At 48.9% G+C, this 23,665-nt stretch overlaps 1 protein-coding gene across 8 annotated transcripts in view; it reads right to left on the bottom strand.

Annotated features, from left to right (window-relative positions):
• Positions 1-23,665, bottom strand: part of SIPA1L3 (signal induced proliferation associated 1 like 3) — a 236,409-nt gene that overhangs the window by 135,433 nt on the left and 77,311 nt on the right. For 6 of the 8 annotated variants that reach the window (XM_079907721.1, XM_079907722.1, XM_079907730.1 and 3 more), the window contains one exon: positions 5,676-5,742. The exons of 1 other annotated variant lie outside the window; for it this stretch is intronic. The gene's annotated coding sequence lies outside the window, so the exon portion shown is untranslated. Of the gene's footprint in view, positions 1-5,619; positions 5,743-23,665 lie in introns of those variants that run through there. One more of the 8 variants, XM_079907727.1, reaches the window with a different exon arrangement.

Here is a 23,665-nt window from a genome sequence, read left to right as displayed (position 1 = left end):
CAGCCCCTGGGGTTCCCGCATACAGCCCTGACCACCCTGGGCTGTCACTGTCTGAGGGCCTGCTCCCTCCCTTGACGAGGAGCCCCCCAAGTACAGGGTCCGCTGAGCCATGAGGCCGTCTCACCCACACCACTACACTACAGGGATGGGCACCGAGGGGGCGCAAAGTAAATGTGTGTTGAATCGACCAGCAGAACCCCAAGAAAGGAAAGAAGGCTGGAAGCGTCATTCTGGGAAGAAGAGTTAAAAGCACAGGTACAGTGTGTTTGGAAAAGGAGGCCAGGAGAAGACTCTGCCATCTGCAAGCCACCAAGGGCTGCCAGGAGGAAGATGTGTGGCTGGTGCCCCTCATCAGGACTGGACCAGAACCAGTGAGAGACAGTTACACAGAACGGATGTGATTCACGAGGAAGCTTTTTAATGATCAAAACTTCCCTAAAGCAAAATATGCTGCCCCGTCCCTCCCTTCCTAGATGAATTTAAACTGAGGTCAGATAGCTAGCAGTCTGGGACCCCAGGACCTCTTACGAAGCGACAAAGTGTAGTGGCCAAGAGCGAGGGCTCTGGAGACACTGCAAAGGTTCCCACCCTGGCTCCTCTGCTTGATAAAGGGCGTCACCACTCTCTGCCTCAGTTTCCAAGTCATTACTATGGAGAGATCACAGCAGTGACATCATAGGGTGGGTGGAAGGACTGAATGAGATCATGTACGTAAAGTGCTTACAGCAGGGCTCGGCATAGAGTCTGCACCCATTAATGTTCATTATTGTTGTTTTTGTTCCCCTGTGGAGCCAGACACTGTTGGCTGGATAACCCAACTGACACTCTCAGTTCCCTTTTTCTCTGGCTTCCTCCTCAGGAGAGGCTGAAAAGCCAAACAACATTTCTCACCTTCCTTGGAATAGGGAGAGGCTATGTGACCCATTTCTGGTCAATGAGATGTAAGTGGAATCTTCTGGGGAGGGGGATTCTGGGATTGCTGAAGTGGTTCAGAACTGAAAGAAAACCACACTGCTTGGAGTTGACTCTCTCCCTTCCTTGTTCCAGTTGTAGCTGCAAGCAGCAACCTTGCAACCATGAGGGAAAGGCCAAGGGAATCAAGGAGGCCCCAGCCCGGACGTCCCTCAGCCTCTGAACTGACATCGGCAGCCAAGTACCTCTGGGTTTGTTGTTATGGGAGAGAAATTGAGCCTCATTTGTTTAAGCTGCTGTGAGCTGGGTTTTCTGTTTTTGCCGCTGAAAGCATTCCTGGCTGATACACCCATCATGACACAAATGGCTCAGGGCACATGTCCATGGTCATGGTTTGGCAGCCTCAGTTCAGGTCCCCGGCTGAGAACCCCTGATCCAGAGGAGAAAGAGTGGAAGGAAGGTCAAGACAGGACAGCGTTTACCAAGCCTCACTAGCTGTGCTTCACCCTTCCTTTTCAACTGCATCTATGTCCCAGCTGTACAATCACTTACTTAATAGTTCCTTTAAATCAACTCACTTTTAAACTTGAATATATATACATATATGTAAAACAAAATCTACATTCCTACCAAAACAAAAAACTGGTATCTTTTGTTCCGAAGGTAACTTAATGAATAAATACAATGAGGGAATTCCCTGGTGGTCCAGTGGCTAAGACTCCACGCTTCCAATGCAGGGGGCCTGGGTTCGATCCCTGGTTGGGGAACTAGATCGTGCATGCCGCAACTAAGACCTGGCACAGCCCAATAAATAAATATTTAAAATAAATAAATAGATAAATAAGTAAATAAATAAATACAGCGAAAATGAACAAAAGATATTCATCCACATATCCCTGAAAGTTAGCTGATGTAGCATAATTTGGGTTCGATGGACAAGCAAGAATTCCTCATTTCTGTCTTCTATTGGGGAAAAAAAATCAGCAGATCTGGCAAGACTTGGCATTTCCCCAGGGCAACAAATGGGCTAGAGCTCAGTAGGGGCTGCCCCTCAGAGAGGTAACACGTTTTCCTGTTTGCCACAATTCCTGAAACCCTGTTCAGAAGTGAGAGAATTCGTTTAGCTCTCCTGGCTGGCAGATGGAAGAATTAGGTCGGGGTCCTGCCTTGTTCCTTCCCTTCAGGGCCTCCTCAGAGAGGCCTTCCTGGATCACCTGGTCTAAAATCACCCCCTTGGACTTCCCTGGTGGTCCATTGGTTAAGACTCCGTGCTCCCAATGCCGGGGGCATAGGTTCGATCCCTGGTTGGGGAACTAAGATCCCACATGCCGCACGGTGTGGCCAAAAAAAATAAAAATTAAAATCAAATCAAATCACTGTTGCTCCCAGTCAGTCCTCTTTCCTGCTTTACTGATCCCTGTAGTACTTATCCCCACATTTACTCGTTTGTCTGCTTATTGTTTTATCCTCCAGTAGGATGTCAGTTCCTGTAGGGAAAAGATTGTGTTTGTTTTGTTCATTCCTGAATCCCCAGCGCCTGGACCATAACAGTAGGTGCTCAGAGGCCTTTGTTGAGTGAAGGAAAGAAATGAATGAAGGAACAAATGAAACCCTGTCTCCTGCTTTCCAGTCCCTAAGGCGCTCGTTACCATGTAGGAATGACGCCGGTCCTCCTGCGGTTTAAGAGGCAATACTAGGAATTCACTCAGAAACTGGACCTTTTACCGCATTAAAAAGGGACGAGCTAGATTAAAATGAGTATCTATGACGCCACACAGATATATGCTAATAACCGAATAACTGAAATAAATGAGGGAGAAGGGACAGGTCTCCCTTAACAGAACCAATTATGTGGACAATTCATAAATGTAGAAGAAATGAGGGACGTACAAAATTCACCATTAGGGAGATACCACAGTGATAACTGTTGCAGGCAAGATTCACCCTACCAATGCATGCCAAAATGAGCAGGTGCAAGTTCAAGGAGAAACAAGTGTAGTCTCAGAGCACCTCCCCCGAGATAACTATCAATTGCAAAGGGAAAAACCAGTTACTGGGCAGTGGAGTAACCCAGCAGACAGTACCTGCTGGAGTAACCCAGCAGACACTGGGCAGTGGAGTAACCCAGCAGACAGCACCTGAATGAAGTGATCCAGGTTAACAGCACCAGTGATGAGACACGTGGACCCGCTGGTGCCGTGCACCGAGGCGGGCCCCTCACCTCTGCCAAATAATGCATAAGCTCAGCCCTGTCACGAGGAAACATCAGACAAAGCCAAACTGAGACAATCCACAAAATAGCAGGACAGCTCTCTTCCAGAGTGTCACGGTCATAAAAGACAAGGAAAGACTGAGGAACCGATGCGGATTGGAGGAGGATTAAAGAGACATGACAACTAAATGCAGTAAGGATCCTGGATAGCATCTTGGAAAAGAGAAAGGACATCGTAGAAAAACTAGTTGAAATATGACTGAAGCCTATAACTTAGTTCATAGTACTAGACCAGTGTTCATTTCCTAGTTTTAATAGTTGTGCTACAGTTGTATAAGATGGTAGCATTTGGGGATGCTGGGTGAAGGGTAGATAATGTGAACTCTCTGTACTATTTTTGTCACTTTTTGTAAGTCTAAAATTCCTTTAAAATAAAGAAGTTAATACAGAATTGTATGGCCATCATCAAAAAGTCTACAAACAATAAATGCTGGAGAGGGTGTGGAGAAAAGGGAACCCTCTTGCACTGTTGGTGGGAATGTAAATTGATACAGCCGCTATGGAGAACAGTATGGAGGTTCCTTAAAATACCAAAAATAGAACTACCATAAGACCCAGCAATCCCATTGCTGGGCATATACCCTGAGAAAACGATAATTCAAAAAGAGTCATGTACCAGAATGTTCACTGCAGCTCTATTTACAATAGCCAGGACGTGGAAGCAACCTAAGTGTCCATCGACAGATGAATGGATAAAGAAGATGTGGCACATATATACAATGGAATATTACTCAGCCATAAAAAGAAACGAAATTGAGTTATTTGTAGTGAGGTGGATGGACCTAGATAATGTCATACAGAGTGAAGTAAGTCAGAAAGAGAAAAATAAATACCGTATGCTAACACATATATATGGAATCTTAAAAAAAAAAGGTTCTGATGAACCTAGGGGCAGGACAGTAATAAAGATGCAGACACAGAGAATGGACTTGAGGACACGGGAAGGGGGAAGGGTAAGCTAGGACGAAGTGAGAGAGTGGCATGGACATATATACACTACCAAATGTAAAACAGATAGCTAGTGGGAAGCAGCCGCATAGCACAGGGAGATCAGCTCAGTGCTTTATGACCACCTAGAGGGGTGGGATAGGGAGGGTGGGAGGGAGACGCAAGAGGGAGGAGATATGGGGATATATGTATATGTATAGCTGACTCACTTTGTTATAAAAGCAGAAACTAACACACCATTGTAAAGCAATTATACTCCAATAAAGATGTTTAAAAAAACCAGAATTGTGCCAAGAAACATCCCTTAATGGAAATCTGGCCCCAAGAGACTGTCCCACAAACAAGCTCCAGGTACCCGGGCAGAGCCTTAGGCCAGGATGAAGGAACATGAAGGGACCTAAGAAACAGCCAAGGGAGAGGATACTGTCTAGATTTTTTTTTTTTAACTTTTGTTTTTGGCCACGCCACACGGCTTACGGGATCTTAGTTCCCCGACCAGGGATCGAACCCAGGCCCTCGGCAGTGAGAGTGCAGAGTCCTAACCAATGGCCCGCTGGGGAAGTCCCCCTGTCTAGATGCACTCAGTTCCCAAACACGACTGACTGGTCCCTGCAACTCAGCCAACACCACTATCTGCGTCCAGAGTCTGGACGCCAGAATCTTCTGTTCTCCCACTTGCCACGCTACTGGGGTCTCTTGGTGATTCAAGGATCAGACAGCACCCCCTCTCCCAAGCCCCTTGTGGCATCCTGCCAACAAGGGTTGACATCCTCGTTTAGGAATGCCCCACTACCACCTGGACTGCCCCACACCCTGAGGCCCCCTTCTTTACTTGGTCGGGGCCAAAGAAACCAAAGAGGGTGCTCACTAGCAAGAAACCCAGAAACCTAATTATAACACATTCAAAATCTTTATATTACAGGTAAGTACTTATCATGTGTACATAGTTTAATTTCGTGTAACTACCTACACTATACTTTTAGCCTATAGATAAACAGCGCATCCACACATGGGGTGATGGGGCCATTCTGTATCTTAACTGTGGTGGCAGTCACACGACGGCATGCATTTGCCTAAACTCAAAGAACCATAGACCAAAAAGTGAATTCCACTCTGTGTAAAATTTAAAATGGAAATTGAAAAGTTAAAAAAAAAAGACTGTGATACACTGATGGATGCTATGAACGAAGATCTTCAAGATACACTACCACTGGGGACAGTGGGAAACATGCTGCAGAAGCGTCATCTAGCACAGCTTCTTTTTTCTCTATGTAAGAAATTAAAATAATGAGGGTGTATTTGGATAAGGAGGAATGTTCACGAGCAGGAAGAAAGGTCCAGCCAGACACCCACCCAACTACTGACTGCAATGACCTCGGAGGGAAGATGTCAGACTGTGGGTGTTGGGAGGGACAGGGAAGGAGTCACACATCTTTCCCTTGGCACTCTTTCAAACAAAAATTTTTTTAAATAATAAAGAGGTTTACATGTATGAGCCGTAAAACTTAAGCAAATGAAAGTCACACGAATCTCAGTACTCAACCTTAGTATGTTCTGGACACTAGTGCTCCTTGAGGGTCCCAGGAGGGCCGAGGTCAAAGACTGTGCATCTGCGGAGAGAAAAAAAACAAGGTTATATCTTTGGCCAGCATGAGCCTTCCTGCTGTAGTATCCACCTGTCATTCACGAAGTCACTCCCTCAACAAATATTTATTGAACGCCTGCTGCGTGCCAGGCACCGAGGGTACACCCGTGACCAAGACAAAGTCGCTGTCCTCAGGGGGCAGACACTCCAACAGGGGAGGGAGACACTGAACAAACGCACTCCTCAGCCAGGGAGCGGCGGCACCTTGATGGAGACTAAGTAGGCTGAGGAGAGCAACGGGCTGCTGCTTCACAGGCAGGTCAGAGGAGGCCTGAGGACAGAGACCTGAAGACAGGAGACCACGAATTGGGTGACTATCTGGGAAAGAGCCTTCCAGGCACAGGGACGGCCACTGCACAGGACCTGAGGCAGGAGGGCAGTGGTGGGGGGGGTTGTGGAGAGAGAGAGAGAGAGAGAGAGAAGGACATGAGGGCAGGGAGGTGACGGGGCAGATGGAAGCCCATTATAAAGACACTGCCTTCAGACAACTGTGAGCAGAGGAGTGGCAGAGAAAAAGCACTGGCTTGTAACTTTGTATTATTATTATTTTTTTTAATTTTTTTTTTTGGTGGTACGCGGGCCTCTCATTGTTGTGGCCTCTCCTGTTGCGGAGCACAGGCTCCGGACGCGCAGGCCCAGCAGCCATGGCTCATGGGCCCAGCCGCTCCGTGGCATGTGGGATCTTCCCGGACCGGGGCACGAACCCGCGTCCCCTGCATCGGCAGGCGGACTCTCAACCACTGCGCCACCAGGGAAGTCCCAGTAACTTTGTATTATTAATTTATGTTTTTGAATATTGAGTATGGTTGTGCATATTTGAGTGGGTATTTCATGGATGAATGAATGTCTCCAGGCCAAGAAGCTACTGTCTGCATTGCTCACCATCACATTTTGGTTTAGGCCAGGCACTTACTAAGCCAGGGAGATGAGATCTGAGAGGACAACCTAGAACCTTCCTGTACGCTAAACAATGACTCTCACTCCCTATGTGCCAGGCTCCATCCTAGCAGAACGTGCCGACTCATTTCGCTCCCCCAGTAACCCTAGAGGCTGCCCAGCCAGTCAAAAGTACGCTGCAGGTGGGATGAACCCAGGCAACCTGCCTCCAGTGCCTGTTCCTGACCACCTGGCCAGGTCACGTGGTCATGGCGGTCAATGAAGACAGGGCTAACTGCAGGCTGGCAAGGCCTCTCCCCATCCTTCCCCAATGCTGCCATGTCCATATGCTGTCCACATGCCAAGGCCGACCTCAAATGCCAGCCAGCTTCTCCAGGGGACCTCAGAGGAAGGAAACCTAGCAAGCAGCTGGCCTACTTTCCAGAGTCCAGGAATCAGGATAGCTTCAATAATCTTGCCCTTAGGGGTTCTGGAGAAGCCAAAAGGGGTTCTTTACCTTTCTCAGGCCAGGGACCCTTGTTGACAGCCTAGTGAAGAAGGGTTTGGGCTCCTTCTCAGAATCATGTGTTCAAATGTACAAAATACAATACACAAGATGACAAGGGAAATCGATTATATTCAGATATCAAAATATCTGTAAAACAGGGCTTCCCTGGTGGCGCAGTGGTTGAGAGTCCGTCTGCCGATGCAGGGGACACAGGTTCGTGCCCCGGTCCGGGAAAATCCCACATGCCACGGAGCGGCTGGGCCTGTGAGCCATGGCCGCTGAGCCTGCGCATCCGGAGCCTGTGCTCCGCAACGGGAGAGGCCACAACAGTGCGAGGTCTGCATACTGCAAAAACAAACAAACAAACAAAAAACGAAAGAAAATATCTGTAAAACAAAACCTAACCTGAGATACAGTAATATTTGTGCTTCTTTGTGAATGCTTTAAATTATGAGATCTTAGTGGTGGGTCCAATAACTACAGTAATTTAGAAAGAGATGAGTGTAAACAGTACCTTGTAATATCTACAACAACTGTAATGTGACATGGAAAACGTTGGTTTTTTGTTTTTTGTTTTTTTTGCGGTACGTGGGCCTCTCACTGTTGTGGCCTGTTCCGTTGCGGAGCACAGGCTCCAGACGCGCAGGTCCAGCGGCCATGACTCACGGGTCCAGCCGCTCCATGGCATGTGCGATCTTCCCGGACCGGGGCACGAACCCGTGTCCCCTGCATCGGCAGGAGGACTCTCAACCACTACTCCACCAGGGAAGCCCATGGAAAACGTTTTGATCTCTAGCAGCGACAAAGTCACAGGCGTTGCTGATACAACGTGGTTTTTGGTCCTTGTTCAGAAGGAATGGAAATGCTAAATTTTAGTTAGATAGTAGAGAAAATAAAGATGTAATTTTTTCCCCAGTCAACTTCACAATCCTCTAAATTCCATCCAAGGACCCTTCAAGGGTCCGTGGACCTGAGATTAAGAACCCCTATGCTAGCCCTGAGACAGGGTAAAGGTGGAGCATGTGCCCAGGGAACGTAACAACTAGGGGGTGTGTGGCAGATTCAGATCCTCGTGAGTTTCGTATGGGAAGGGGTCCTGAGCATTGGTGGTTTTGGTTCATCCTGCATCCATTTCCCTTTCCAGGTCGGCCCTCCGAACCTCATCTTTCTCACTCAGCCCATGGAATTCCTGTGGGAATGACCCAATCCATGGGTTGGTAGGGGAGAGAGTGGTGTCACAAAACCCAGGCCTGGCCAATAAAGCCACCGCATCTCCTCTTCCCCGTCCCCAGCCTCAGACATGGCTCAGGGTGGCCCTGGAACCAAAGCCGGGCTGATTAGGTCCACTAAACAGTCTCAGGACATGTGCTGGGATTACGGGGAAATCTCTGGGGCTGCTAAATTGGTTGCATATATATGTGGAGCTGCCTCAGAGCCTATCTGACCATAAAACCAACAACGGACTGCAGCCAAGAGATGGAAGAAAACAGGGTCCTGGCAGCCCTGAAGCCATTACACATAGAATGTTCCAGGCTGTGAGTTCAAACATTTCCTTTTATACTTAATGCAGGCTGACCTGAATTTCTATTTGTTCACGCAACCGAATGACTCTCAACTAACATAGAAGGGAAGAAGTGAGTAGGGTTCTTGACAATTCCCAGAGCTTACGACCAAGCCACTTAGGAAAGCATAAAATAAAATTAGAAACAGTTACTATACATTGAATCAGCAAATACAGAAAAACACACACTCTTTGAAAGATCAGAAACAGCACCTTGGGTAGTTGCAATCCCTAAAGCTGGTCTATGAAACACTAACAATTTTGATTTTCAAGATGCTTGGCAGGCCAGGAGGGAACCAGAAGTACCCAGAACATTTTCCTTTATCACCAGACTTCCCATTAAAAAAATTCCTGGGATGATCAGAAAGCCCCTGCAATAAAGCTCCTGTAAAATTGTAATCACTGCCTTTTAAATTGCATCAGAAATTGCTTTTCTGCCACTCATTTTCCCCCCTTTCTTTCTCTAGAGTGATGTTCATGGCTCTTTAAAGGCACATTAGCAGTGACGTGCAGTGCTGCCACGTCCCTCTGAGCTGAGAATCTACTCCCTGTCAAGTGGAGGAAGCTGTGATGTCCATCAGTTTGAGGTCCCTGATACACAGGAGGGGCCGCAGCAGATGCTGAAGGGTTGTAGAAATGGCAGCAAAGGCAGGCTACAGCACCAGGAATTCAGCCAGGACCCCAGACATCCCAGAGCCCCTCTTACACCACCTGGGAAGGGAAGATGCCCTTGGAATTGCTTCAGCAGCTCCAGCACCTACCAGAGCAACAGCCCTCGCTCATCTGTCACATAAGTCACAGTCACAGGGCTGCACACCTCGCTTCCCAGGGTGTATACCAAGAAGTAGAAGCCAAGATGAGAGAACCTGGGAGTGAGAGCGGGTCCGGCCCTGACTCGGAGCCTGATGGTTCCTCCCCTCAGCCACAGTGATTGGCTCTGGGAGAGACACATGATCCAAGCAAGGCCAATCAGAGTTGGCCCTGGAAATTTTGCTGGATTACTGGGGGAAAGAAACGGGTGTAAGGCAGGGGCTATTGAAGGCTTCTTTGCCACCTGAGGGAGGGGATGGACACCTAAGAACAAAGTCAAAGGTGAAAGAAGCAGATCCAGCAGTGGTGAAGGGTGTATTCCTGACAAGAATACCTGAGTGCAGACTCCAGTCAGGCTAGCTCTGAGATTTCAGGTCCCAGAGCCATTAACTTCCCTTTGCAGTTTAAGACAGTTTGAGTTGGGGAGCTTCTGTCATTTACAACAGAAATAACTGACTGATAGAACTGGAAGGGACCTCAGAAATCAATACAGCGCTCCTTCATGTTCCAGTGAATACAATCCTTGTGAGGAGCTGACAAAACAAAACTATGGCGTGTCTCTCCAGGAAACACACACACACACACACACACACACACACACACACACACACCTACTTCAAGGATGTCAAAGATCTCTGAAGCCTCTGTTCATAGGAACTGGGTGAAGAACTCTTCCAATCTAGTCTGATCTGCCCACTTGACAGATAAGAAAACTGAGGTTCAGAATGCTGAGATGACTTGCTTGGGGCCCAGGGCCAGCTGGAGGCAGAGCCAGGCCTCCCTAGAGTCCCAGGAGGTTTCACCTTGAACTCCCCTGAGTATGGTCCTTGGGGAGACAGCAGAGGGTAAGGGGGGTAGCGGGCGAGGCTCCAGGTCTCTGCATCCCCATTCACCTACAGCAGCTCCACTTTTTTCTGTTTTTAAAAATGGGCTTTCAGGGAAGTGTCTGACAAAAGTTCCATTACTCCACAAACAACATCCTGAAAACCAATCGCTTATATCTCATTTCAAAGTATTTACATGTTAATGACCTTGGTTTCCAGCCTCGCTGAAATCCTGTGAAGCCGGCATTATTGCATGCCATGGCTCCGGGCGAGGTGCTTCTGCAGGGCCAGCCAGCCAGCCAGGGCGCTGCTCTCCTGACCCCAAGGCAGACTCAGCCCGTGCACCTGAGCCTTCCTGTTCCTGCACTCCTTCCCTCGTATTTCATCTCAACTCACATGGAAAAGACCATCCATTCGCATCTCACCACGAAGACCAAGGAAGGAAGAAGGGGTGGCTAATCTGACTGGTCAGAGCCTGTGACTGTTGCTGGCACCCGCCTTTCCAGTGCACAGAATTAAGAGCCCCAAAGACTGGGACCAGGGCTACTAGCTCTTTTCTCTCCCTGCGCCCAGAGACGGCAGCTTTCTCTTCTTTCTGTCTCGGAACAGGACACACCCCCTGGGCGCCCAACCTCTAAGAGGGCCTGGCCACATGCACCCCTCCTGACCAAGCGGTGATGGGAGCGGCCAGGTGTCTAAGTGGCTGATCTAGGCATTCAGATTTGAGCTGAAGGAGAAGCAAGCCCACAGGGGCCTTCTGCTACAAGTTGCATTCTCCTTTTTAGACTTTACCAGAGATTCACATTGCGGCATCGGGGACCTACTCCCCTACTAATAAAGTGGTTCAGTCGTCCTTCATTTAGAGAAGATTCCCATTATACCCATCCCCATCCTGTCTTTGAAACAGTGACTTAGGAAAATCTCCATTCATTTAACTGCCTCTACCCACCTGCCAACAAAGAAACGTTGCTTTGCGAAGAGAGGACTTTGCCTTGGGAAAATCTAAGCCCTCAATCACGATCCTGTATAACAGCTGCTGGGATCACCTTGTAATTAATCATGTTTTCTCTTATGACCTATATTCTATTAATAACATACGCTAACGATTCAGCACTGGTTCTTTCACTGATTGATTCAGTCCACAAATGTGACTAAGGCTGTACTGCTGACTACGAGGGTCTTACATCCTCATCTTCTGTCCTCTCCCCAGCCCCTCCCCTCCCACAAGGGAAGCATCATGGTAATGGGCTCTGAACACGGGGCTCTGAGGACTTCACTGTGCCGGAGGGTCTAATGGCTGCCCTGCCTCCAGCCCAGCCCAAGTAACTCTGCGGTACAGTGGCACACGACAGACCCCTGCAGAGAAACTGCTCAGGAAAAGCATCAATGCATGACCATCTCATGCACAGCAGATTGGCCAAAACATCAGAGTTTGACACCGCCAAACGTACTGAAGTTATGGAATAAGGAGAAGTCACTGCAGGTGGGAGTGTACACTGGAACAGACATCTTCGTAACAGTTTGACAATTTCTTGTCAAGAGAAAGAGATGGTGACCTCAGTGACATGCTTCGCCTTCCCAGCTGACTGGGGTCTGGGATTCCCAGACCTACGTGGCCTTGCAAATTCTCATTCTGGCTTGAAGCACGAGGTTTTTGCTTTGATTTTGCTACATGCCAGGCACTGTTTTCAAGTTAACTAGCAACTCATTTAACCATCATAACAACCCTGTGGAGTCGGGTCTACCAGCATTCCCCATTTTAACAGACCAGAAAACTGCTGCACAGAGTGGGGCAGCCTACCCAAGATCCCACAGCCAAGCAGGTGGCACAGCCAGGAAGGATTCGAACTCAGTGCGTCTGGCTCCAGAACTACCAACAATGCCGCTTCCCAAACACAGAGTTAAGAAGAAAGGCTCAGCCTTGAGCCCCATCTCATTCTACATTCAGACATTGTTTTCAGATGGATCCAAGACCTAAATGCAAAAGGAAAATACGAGTGTATCTAGACAATGCAGAAGCATATCTTCACATTGGGGTAAGCGAAGGTTTCTCATTCAGGGAATCTGGGAACGTGTTTGTTCTCTTCACAAAGAGGGTCAGACTCATCCACACAGTCCTCTGCCTCTTCGTCAGTCTGCCTTTTTCCAGCTTGGAATGTGGACATGACACCAGGATTTGAGAGGGTCCCTCTTGTCCCCAGAACACTACTCAGAATAGAAGGGCTCAACTCTCAGGGTCCCCCGGCCCACTGGGGAAGGGGGGTGCAGCAGCCGTCTTGTGGCCATGAGGGGGCAAGAGAGTCAGAGCAGCACTGGCATTCACTCTGCCAAGCCATTGAGCCACATTATCTCCCTCCAGATGCTATAAGACACAAACAACCTCCAATGTGTTAAAGTGACAATGCCACCTGTGTAGTCTGATACTTGCAGCCAAATGCACTCCTAACCGAAACACCTGCTACCTCCAGACTCCAGCGGCCACGTGCTGTGCCATCACCCCAGAGAGTCTGCAAACAGTCACTAACAGGGACCTGAAGGTGTCTCGAAAAGACTCAACTCAGAGGTCAACTTTGGGAATCACAAATTTCCACCAAGCATGGCTGATCAGAGGCATCCAGAAAGATGACCTGGTGCCTGAATTAATTCTCAGAGGACCTGAAATGGAGACAGCCTTCTTTCACCCCACAGACCTCTAAGAGCAGTCAGGTAGACCATGATTTTAAAGGCCAAGCCCAGCCCACTGGCACAACTGCTTTGTGGTCTGCTGGCCGCAGGCTCAGGGGCCGGGGAAATCCTGCATAGCTTGTGGATCCTTTTTCCTCCTGTCACCAGGCATTTGCTGGATGTGCCAAGAGTTAAGCCCCTTCCTGCACTCCTATAAAACCAGTCTGTCAGTGTGGCTTCAACTGCCGAGTGCTTTTCCACAAAGCACTCTCTAGACCTCAGCTCATCAGATGGGAGACAGAACGCTGGTCAATCTACCAAAATAGGTCAGGCTTTATTTTTAATCCTCTTATTCATTATATATATTGAAAGGGAAGAATGAACAAAAACAACATTATTAACAGCGAGAATGTCTAGGGTTACTTAACCTCTCTGTGCCTCAGTTTCCTCATCTGTAAAATGGAGATGAGGATGAAGTAAATGACTCCATGAAAAATGTTTAGAGCAGGATTTAGCATGTAGTAAGGGTTCAACAAAGGTGAGCTACCATCATTCTTATTGCTGGCGACATGGTCAGTGTTTTCGACTGAAGGCCCTTGAGGGGCTTCAAAACCTCACCCTCTGGTCAGCCTGACAGAAACAGTCACTGCTCTGATTCTGGCCACTTGCGGAAGGAGGAGGCTTGAAGGCCCAGGCCAATGGGCAGAAGCTGGCTGCCATGGCCCAGGGTACCAGGGGCAGGAAACAGACCTGCTGGTGCTAGCTGCCCAGCCAGTAGCCATTCTCCCCCTTCTTCTCGGGATGCTTAGCTAAGACTACATCTCCCAAACTCCCCTGCAGCTAGGGATGGTCAACAAGAGGTAGGCAGACATTGTGGGACTTCAAGGAAAATTCCTCACCAAGAACAAAGAGCTGGACTACACTTTTGTGCCCGTTCCCTACCCCGATTCCCACCTGGACTACAGACTCACTGGCTGGACTCCGGCAGTCACAGTGGACCATGAAGCCACCTTAAGGTTGAAAGCTTCGTGCTAGCAATGGTTAAGCAGAAAGACAGAAGGATCTTGCTTTACCTGAGGACTGTGGAGCTGCCAGCCCAGCCCCAGACTGCAGATCTCAGGACATTTTACTCACAAGAGAAACCACCTTCCATTGAGTTTACACCATTGTTACTTCTGATCTCTCCTACTGGCAGCCACATGCACTTTCAAATGATACCGTGGACTTACGCAGCAGATGACCAACGGAGCAGTGTTTTACACCGCAGAAATCCTTCCAGCAGCCTGCCACTATTTAAAGTAGAGAGCTAGATACAGCAAGTAGAAAGCTAGATATGGAATTTCCCACAGAACAGGGTTACAATCATTTTGCCTTAGGAGGAGGTAAAATGAGAACAAGATGAGATACACTGAGTCATTCATCCAGCAACTATTAAGCAGTACCCTGCGCTGGGCACTGTGCAGGGCAGGGTGGTAGACACAGTGAACAAAAGCAGATAGAGTCCACGCCCTTACAAAATGCACAGTCCAGAACAGGGGACAGAAGATAAACAAACAGGGAAACAAATATATTCGTAAGTACAAACGGTAAGAAATACTATGTAGGAAACCAGAGTGAGTTTCAACACAGAACTGAAGAGAAAGGAGAAGGAAGCCATGTGGAGAATGGAAGTAAGAATATCGCAGAATGGCCATCAAATGGAGAATGGATAAACAACACACAGCACACCCGTACAGTGGAATATTGTTCAGCTATAAAAAGAAGGAAGTACTGATTTGTGTACAACATGGAGAACATCATGCTGAGTGAAAGAGGCCAGTCACAGAAGACCACACATTACAGGATTCCACTTATATTAAATGTCTAGAATAGGCAAATCCAGAGAGACAGAAAGTAGAGTAGTGGTTGCCAGGGGCTGGAGGAGGGGGACACAGAAGGAGAGTAACCGCTAGTGGGTACACGGTGTCTTTCTGGGTTGATGAAAATGTACCGGAATTAGATACTGGTGATGGCTGCACAATCTTATGAAAACACTAAAAACCACTGAAATGTAGACTTTAAAAGGGTGAATTTTACGGTATGTGAATTATTTCGCAATTAAAAGACACTCAAAGGGCTACCCAGACCGAATTACTGGATTGGTAATAAAGTCTCTAATGAAAGTTAAAAAAAAACAAACAGAATATTCCAGGAGATGGAGGAGGATGGAGGAAATCTGTTAAAGAAACTCATAGGAGGCCCTCTTGCCTAGATTGCTGTGGAGAGGGAGGGAGGGGTGCTAGGAGATGTGGCAGAAGCTCGCGGGCTGTGTGAGCCACAGTCGGCCATATGCTCTTTATTCTAAGTATGACGGGGAGGAGGAGAATGATGTGTTCTGACTGACATTTTTGAAAGACCCTTCTGGCTGTTGCACAGAGACTGTCGGGCTTGAAAAGAAGCAGGGAGATCAGTGAAGTGGCTGCTGTGACACCCAAGGAGAGATGGTGGTGGCTGGGAGCGGGGGGGGGGGGGAGGGCAACAGAATGGAAAGGAGGAGGCTGGTGAAGATCTGTTTCAGGTCAAGGACAAACAAGCCTTGCTGATGGACTGGCCGTTGGGGGTGAGGCAGAAAAGGGAGATTCGAGAGTGATCTTCACACGGTCTTATGAGTTTTCCCAAAGTGGTTTTCTGCCAGATTCAAATTGTACACAGCACAATAAGGGCAGATCAGCAAATGCCTGTTAAATGAATTTCAATAAATGACCAGTCACTGCCTAATTTTCTGTAGGGCATATTTTTGTATTTTCAATAAAGATATGAATTCTCTCTCTCCATGTGTGTGTGTGTGTGCACGCGCACACACACACACACACACACACACACATATATTCTCTCTCTCTCTCCATGTAATATCCTTAATTGTACCTGTTTCTCTCCCATCCACGGGTAGATAGAGGTCCACTAGACACCATCAACTACCCAAACCAGAAACCTGAGAATATTCATACATACATACACACACACACACACACACACAGAGGCAAGATAAAGCCTTGGGGTCACTAACAACCAGGTCCTTCCTTCTCTGAGGGGGGCAGAGAAATAGATTAGCCAGTGAGAACTGAGCTCTCACTTCTGATGAATGACCAGTAGGAGAGGAAACAGAGGAAGAGATGCTGCTCCAGAGATAGGAAGTGTTCTTTCTTTTCGGTGGTGGTGACAGGGTAAGGAACATGGTCAAGAGTGGGGAGAAAGCACTGTGAATAAACGTGGTCTAGCCGAGGGGAGAAGCCTCAGTCTGAGAACAGTTACTGCAAGTGAAGCCCAGCAGGAGACAAGTTATGACTCAAAGGGGTCATGAGCCCCTACCCCACTGACAGCCACATCCATACCGAGGGGAACGCCAGAACCCTGGAGGAATGCATCCTTATCCGGGGCCTAGGAGCAGGAAAGGGGAAGGGAAGCCGAGCTTCACAGAGAACAACTCCAGGGCCACCACGATGACAGACCACAGCGCAAACAGAGCCCCAGGAGTGGCGAGACGCAGTGGTCCTGTGGGTGTGTGTCCACCCAACACCTTCCTTCCAGGTCCACTCTCCCCGGCAATAGGGCTCGTCCGTTTTAGGAGCGGGATGTGAGAAGCACCCCACTGGGTGGCTCTGTGTGGTGGGCTGTGGGTGCCGCCTGCCCTGTGCAGCTTCATCGGGACCTGACCTGATGCCTCGACTTCAGCGTTTCTGTAATTCCTCTGCCTTATTCTCACAAGGGGCAGACTTGGTGGCGCTGCACGCTTCACACAGCTGACCAAACTCTGTCCTTATTTCATTCCACCAAATGCCTGGGAAGTAGGTCAAAATAGCCTGTCACAGTCAGTTAGAAGCGACTTCTCACTACGCACCACATTAGCCCCTCCTAGGCTGACAGAGGTCCAGGGGAGCCTTTCCCAACACCGACGTCATGGGCTCTCCACCTGTGGGCCAGATACCCTCCCAAGGGGGCCTCTAGTGTTGTCCAACATGTGAAGTTTGTTTTGACCACAACTGAGGACACTGCAAAGTCTCCCAGACAGAGTGCTGGGCCGTGTGATGCAGAAGAGCATGAGTACTATACCCACCACTCCAGCACAACTGACAGACTTTCGCCACTGCATTTTACATAATCAGGACCACATCACATTGACTTCTTGGAATCTTGCTTTCCCTCGGCTGCATCGCAGAAACGCCTCCAAATCAACTGGTAGTGCTCTTACCCACTCTCTTCAGCAGCTGATATTCCATAGTGTGGAGGTACCATATGTTACCAATCATTCCCTGAAAAATGGGCATTCATTTTACTTCCAGGGTTTCACTTTGTTTTTTGTTTGGCCACTGCAAAGAATGCTGTGGTAAATAACCTTTTGTACTGGGGCCATTTTTTTCTGTAGGGTAGGTTCTCAGGCGTGGTGGTTCTGCATCAAAGGCTACTGATGGAGTATTACATAGCTACGTTAGAGAATGGCTTCCAAGATCAAAGGATAGAACTGTATGTATAATATGCGCTTGTTTCGGTACTGAGTATCTCTGGAAGAATACAGACGAAATGGGTGTCCTCACGGGAGGGTAACTGGGTGACAGTGGACAGGGGAGGGAGACTTAATTTTCACTGTACATGGTTTTTTGTGTCATCTGACTGCTTTACCACGTGCATGGACTGCTCATTCAAAAATAAACAAGATTTCTTTTTTAGGCTGTCTTCTAAAAAGGTTGCGATGAGTCACATGTCCTCCGGCAACTTGGGAGAATACTCAGTTGAGCTCATTAATGCCCTATATTTTCTCCTTCAAGGTTGTCCCCCCATCCCCTGTTTTTTTGACCTACTGCAAGCTCAAACGTCAAATTTCACCTGCTCACGATAGCCACAATGCGTCCAATTCTACAACCCTTGGGCAGGCAGAAAGCAAACTGCCAGAGATATTAATTTTGACAAGTCAGCCTGGCTGGCACCTCCCAACAGCACAAGAGAGAAACCCAAGCCAGGGTGGGAGCCGGTCTTCAGTGACCCAAGGGAACCAATGGCAAAAACAGAAGCAGGGCGCTCTCTCCTCATGTGCTCGCAGGTCACGCTGTTTTAAACTCCTGCTGGCTGAGCTGCCTCATGAGCTGAGTGGGCCTAGAGCCCCCAAACGCCCAAAGCCTCTGAGAAAGGGCAAGGGAGGCCGGCAGGAGCAGCTGCTGCCCGTAGGCCCTGTATTCTCAAGAACAAGGCCAGGGATGAGAAACAGGAGGGAACGGGGGGATGAAGAACACGCAAGAATCCAGCTCAGACAAACAAGAGGTCTTCTTGTTCACTTCCTACAGGTCCGTCAGCCTCCAGGGCCGGCCCAGAACCAAAGGCCTCACCGGCCACTGTTTTTAAGCCCCACTGTGGCTCACGCAACAGGACGACAAAGCTGAGCCAGTGCAGAGAGGCAGGGCCCCCGAGCATGGCAGCAACGCCAACTGAACACACCTGCTGCAGCAACGCTGGCTGGAGCTCTGGACTAACCTGCAGCGGGGAGGGGACTGGACGTGGCCAGAGGAGAAAGCAACTCGGGGAAGGTGCGGGATGGGAGAGCATGAAAAAACGTCTCAAAATCAGCAGCGGGTCCACACGATTCAGGTGGTGGATTGAGGCCGTGTGCTACCGTTCTGCAGCCTACACTCTGGCACGAGCTGAGCCAGGTGTGGGGGAGGCCCCAGGCTTAGTTCTAATGGTTCCCACTACCTGGAATGCACTTGCCCTTGATCCTTCGAGACTCAGCTCATCAAGGATGTGTGCATATGAGTGCTGGCCGGAGAGGCCTCTGTGAGCAGGGTGAATGGGAGATGACCTGAGTGATCATCAGCAGGCAAGGGCCAACAAAGTGCGATGCAGACACACAACGGAATCCTTTATGTTTCTCCTTCCCTTATCCTCCATGACAGGTCTATGAGCAAGTCCTGCTGCCACTACCTCCAAAATAGATCCTGAATCCATTTCCTTTCTCCTTCTTTGTAGGCCAAGCTGCCAGCACCATCTTTCACCTGGACAACTCCATGACATCCCCCACTGGTCTCCCTGAGTCCACTCTTGCCTTCCTAGCTTCTACTCTCTACACACAGAGGGATCAAATAAAACAGGGATCATATCAGATCGCCTTCCTGCTTAAAATTCTTCAACACCTCTAGGAGCTCGTCCCCTTCTACTTTATCCCTCACCCAAATGCTCCCATCACACTGGCCTTTTTTGCCTTCTAAGCTTATTCCTACCCCAGGGCCCTTGCACATTTTGCCCTAGCTATTCTCCAGATCTGCCAGTCAGGTCTCCAGGTGACTGTAGACAGTAATGAGTAGACATGAAAGCTAACTACATGCAACGACATGGACATCTCACAGATGTAATGTTGAACAGAAAGGCCAGACACAAAGGAGCATCTATATAAAGTATGACTGCATTTACACAAAGTTCAAAGTGGTTTTGCTTGGAAGGTAGGAGTGACTCGGAGAGAGTAGGAAAGGGACTTCTGGGGCCTGGAAATATTGCTTTTAGAGCTGGTTACATGAGTGTGTCGTTTGTTAAAGTTCTTCTAGCTACATACACTTTTAATATGTGCCCTTGTCTTTTCTGGATGTATATTACAGTTTAATAAAAAGTTTAAAGAATTAAAACATTTTGGCAGCCCGTAATCTTTCCTATGATTTGGGAATTTCTTACCTATGATCCTTTGCAGGAGGACGGGCCTGCCTCTCAAGGTAAAATATTATGAAGGCTGGGAACTGACTCTTACTGCCTTTCTTGCAGCCAGGCCATGGGCACAGGATCTGGGCTCTCCTCAGCAGATGCACCCTTCCTCCACGGCTTAAATTTGCCTGCAGAACCAGGGCTTATTCACCTTGGTGTCTGGAACCCAGAGCTGCAGCCTGGCACATGGGAGAGTCTCACTGAGGCCTGATGAGCAAAACCAACCCCCCTTCCCATCTCCTACCTGCCCCCCGACCCAGCACCATAATGACAGGATCCAACGATTCATTCTTTCAAGAAATGTCTACTGAGTGTCTATTTGGTGCCAGGCACTGTGCTAGGCACCAGGGATTCAGGTGAACAGGACACTGGAGCTGATAATTCTAGTAGGGAAGCTGAACAATAAACAAAATAACTAAAAGATATAACATGTTAGGTAAGTGCTATAGAGAAAAACAGAGAAGGGAGATAGGGACCTCCCTGAGAAGACAATGTATGAACAAAGGTTTGAAGGATGTAAGGGAGTGAACCACGTGAGTATGAGAGAAGAGCCTTCCTAGTAGCAGGAAGAGCCAGTGCAAGGGTCCTGGGGCAGGCACATACCCTGGTGCCATGTAAGGAGCAGAGCAAGTGAGGAGAGGAGTGGGAGGTAATGGAGGCAGATCGCGTGGGGTCTGGTTGGGGACGGTGAGGACTTTGGCTCTTACTCTGGGTAACAGGGAGCCATGGAGGGTTCCCAGGAGAGGAGGGACAGATCTGATTGGGTGGTAACAGGGTTCCTCTGGATGCTATCTAACCCGCTCCCCTGCCCAACGTGGAAACCAATCTCGAAGAGAAACAGAAGTTTGGTCATTTGTGTGGCAAATGTCTATGAGAAATAAACAAGCAGAAGGCCCTCCACCCACTTCCTCCAGCCCATCAAGGCCTCATGCTGGCCAGCAGGGCTTTGCAACATGATTAACAATCCATATCACACTGTAGGAAATCAGACCCTCTTCCACTGGCCACTGGGAGAATCCCAAAAGCAGACGGGGAAGCAGTAGGCCACGTGGCTGTGAGAATGCCTTCATGGTGGTCAGCGAGAGCCAGCATCAAATCCCAGCTCTGGCTCTCAGCAGCTGGGTGACCCATTACTCATTACTAGACCTTTCTGAGTCCAAGCCTGCTTACCAGTAAAGGGGGGGGGAGGGTAATTTCCACCCCTGAACAGGCCTGTTGGGAGGGTTAAATGAGGTAACAGGGATCAAGGGACTGGAAAAATGCCTGGCACAGAGGGAGCCCTAAAAGATGTCAGCAAAACTGTTATAACTGAAACAATGAAGAAATAGTAAGTCTGACGACACCCCTTGGCCAAACAGGACTCTGATAATATCAAGCATAGGGCTGAAGTGAAGGGTCCTCCAGAGGAGAGAGGCCATCAGGTCGGAAGTTTCTCTCTCCCTCTACCTATTCTCCATGGCATCGCTGCCCGGAACAAGCATCATGCAAGCCAGAGAGGAGAGACGGGCCCCAAAGAGTCGGGGAAGTGGGCATCAAATGAGAACAGTAAAGGCACGTTTTTCAGTGCTTCACAGGCAGTGTCCCCCTGCCCCCCTGAAGAGACCCCGGCCTGCATCCATGTCTTTCACAGCAGTCTAGGGCAACTTCTTGCCTCTTCCCCCAGTCAGAAGAGCAGTGGGTCCATAGCTTGTTCCATGCAAGAAGGGCAAGGCCTCTGGGGGCCTCAGGTCCGCATCTACCATGGGGGTAATTTTCACTATAGGCTCGTTCACATTCATTCAGCACATACTTACTAAGCAACCACTATGGGCCAGACACTGCTCTAAATGCTGAGATATAGCAAGGAATGAAACCATGATCGCTGCCCTCAGAGCTCAGGAGGATGGCGCAGGAAGCAAACAAACGTATGACAGCAGAAGGTGACAAGGGCTATGAAGGAAAATAGAGCAGGGACCGTTCTAGACGGGGTGCTCAGGAAGGCCGAGACCTGAATAGAGTAGTGAAATTATATGTACATACATAGCCATACATACACATAATCTTGGATATGGCTGTCTGTCTGTCTGTCTGTATAATATACACACATGCACAGAGCCAAGAACACAGCCCCTGCTATGGAAACCTAAGGTATCTAGTTTGATAGTGATGCGTGCTCTAGGGCTGCCTGGGATTGGAATCTTCATAAAACCTACACTCTTCCCCCACGTTCCAATATGCCTTTCCCAACTGAGGATTACTTGTAAAAGGTGTTCCTTTTCCTTCCCTTTTTCATACTTGGCAGTGAACCACAGACACAGAAGGTGCTCCGATCAGGACCCCACCCCCCTGCAAAGCTGCACAGTGCTCCACTGTACAGATGAGCCTCACTGATTCATCCAGTCCCCTCGTAGTGCTGGACATGTAGGACAGTTCCCAGCTTCTGCTCTGCCAAGCGGTACTGTCATGAACTACCTTGGACACACATCACGTCTCACACTCAGGAATATCTGTAGGCAAAAATTCCTCAAAGTGGGCTTCCCTGGTGGCGCAGTGGTTGAGAGTCCGCCTGCCGATGCAGGGGACACGGGTTCGTGCCCCGGTCCAGGAAGATCCCACATGCCACGGAGCGGCTGGGCCCGTGAGCCATGGCCGCTGAGCCTGCACAGGCTCCGCAACGGGAGAGGCCACAACAGTGAGAGGCCCACGTACCGCAAAAAAAAAAAAAAAAAAAAAATCCCTCAAAGTGGGAGTGCTGGGGCAAAGGGAGGGTTGTGCAAAGGCCGTGCTGACATTGCCCGAGTCCCTCCAAAGTGACGGTCCTGCTTTCACCCCCAGCACTGGACAAGCCTTCCTGCTTCCCCACACCACTGCCAGCATCTCACCTGTTGCTCCTGCCCTTCGGAGAAGTGAAAACTATTATCTCAGCATGACTTTAACTGGCATTTCTACTATTATACACCATGTTGAATATATATAGAATACACACATAGAATGTACAGAAATACATATTGTGGTATTGTGATTTATAGTAAGAAATATTGTTGGCCTTTGTTTCTGGCACAGAGCTCCTAAAACCCTGGTAATTTCCTAAGTGATAAGAGCAAAGGGAATCTTTTGTTTTGCATTATTTGGTCTTTTGTCCTAAATTCCTAAAATAGCTTCAGAGTGATAAAGGTGAAAGGAGTGTCCTGTTAATTCAGAACAAGCCCCTTTCAACCACACCAGAGTTTGTGAAGGGGTTGATTAATGGAAAGGCCCCTAGGGTAACCTAAGGATAGGGGCATGCGGGGTGGTGCCTGGCTGCCCGGAGGACCAACCTGGATTAGTGGGTTGGAACTTTCAGCCCCATCCCTCGACCTGCGAGGACGGGAGAGGGACTGGAGATTGAGTTCAATTGCCACAATCAATCATGTCTCTGTAATGAAGCCTCCAGAAAAAACCTGAAAGGATGAGGTTGGGAGAGCTTCCGTGCTGGCAGACCCATGGAGGTGCAGGGAGAGTGGCACCCTCGAGAGGGCCCGGAAGCTCCATGCCCCTTCCCATAACTCGCCCTGTGCACCTTCTCCTGGCTGTTCCTGAATTACGTCCTTTTTAACAAACCCGCAATCTAGTAAGTGAATGTCTTCCTGAGTTCTGTGGCTAGCCGCTGAAGCAAATGAACTGAACCCAAAGGAGGCGGCTGTGGGAACCTCCGATGTACAGGTGGTGGGTCAGAAGCACAGGTGAGGAGATTGGGGGTGAGGGGACACCTTGTAGGACTGAGCCCGTAGCCTGTGGGGTCTGATGCTATAGAGAGTGTCAGAATCGACTTAGTCGCTTGATGTGGAAACCCCACCCCTTTGGTGTCAGAAATGAAGTAGTGCTGCAATAGTGTGTGAGTCAAGGGCACACACAGGAGAAGTGTGTCTTTCCCTTACACATATACACAGCACGCTGGTGTGTGACTCGA

This window comes from Stenella coeruleoalba, assembly GCF_951394435.1.
Source record: "Stenella coeruleoalba genome assembly, chromosome: 20".
Taxonomy (NCBI): domain Eukaryota; kingdom Metazoa; phylum Chordata; class Mammalia; order Artiodactyla; family Delphinidae; genus Stenella; species Stenella coeruleoalba.
Note: the sequence above shows the minus strand (reverse complement) of the source record. Positions and strands in the feature narration are given on the sequence as shown.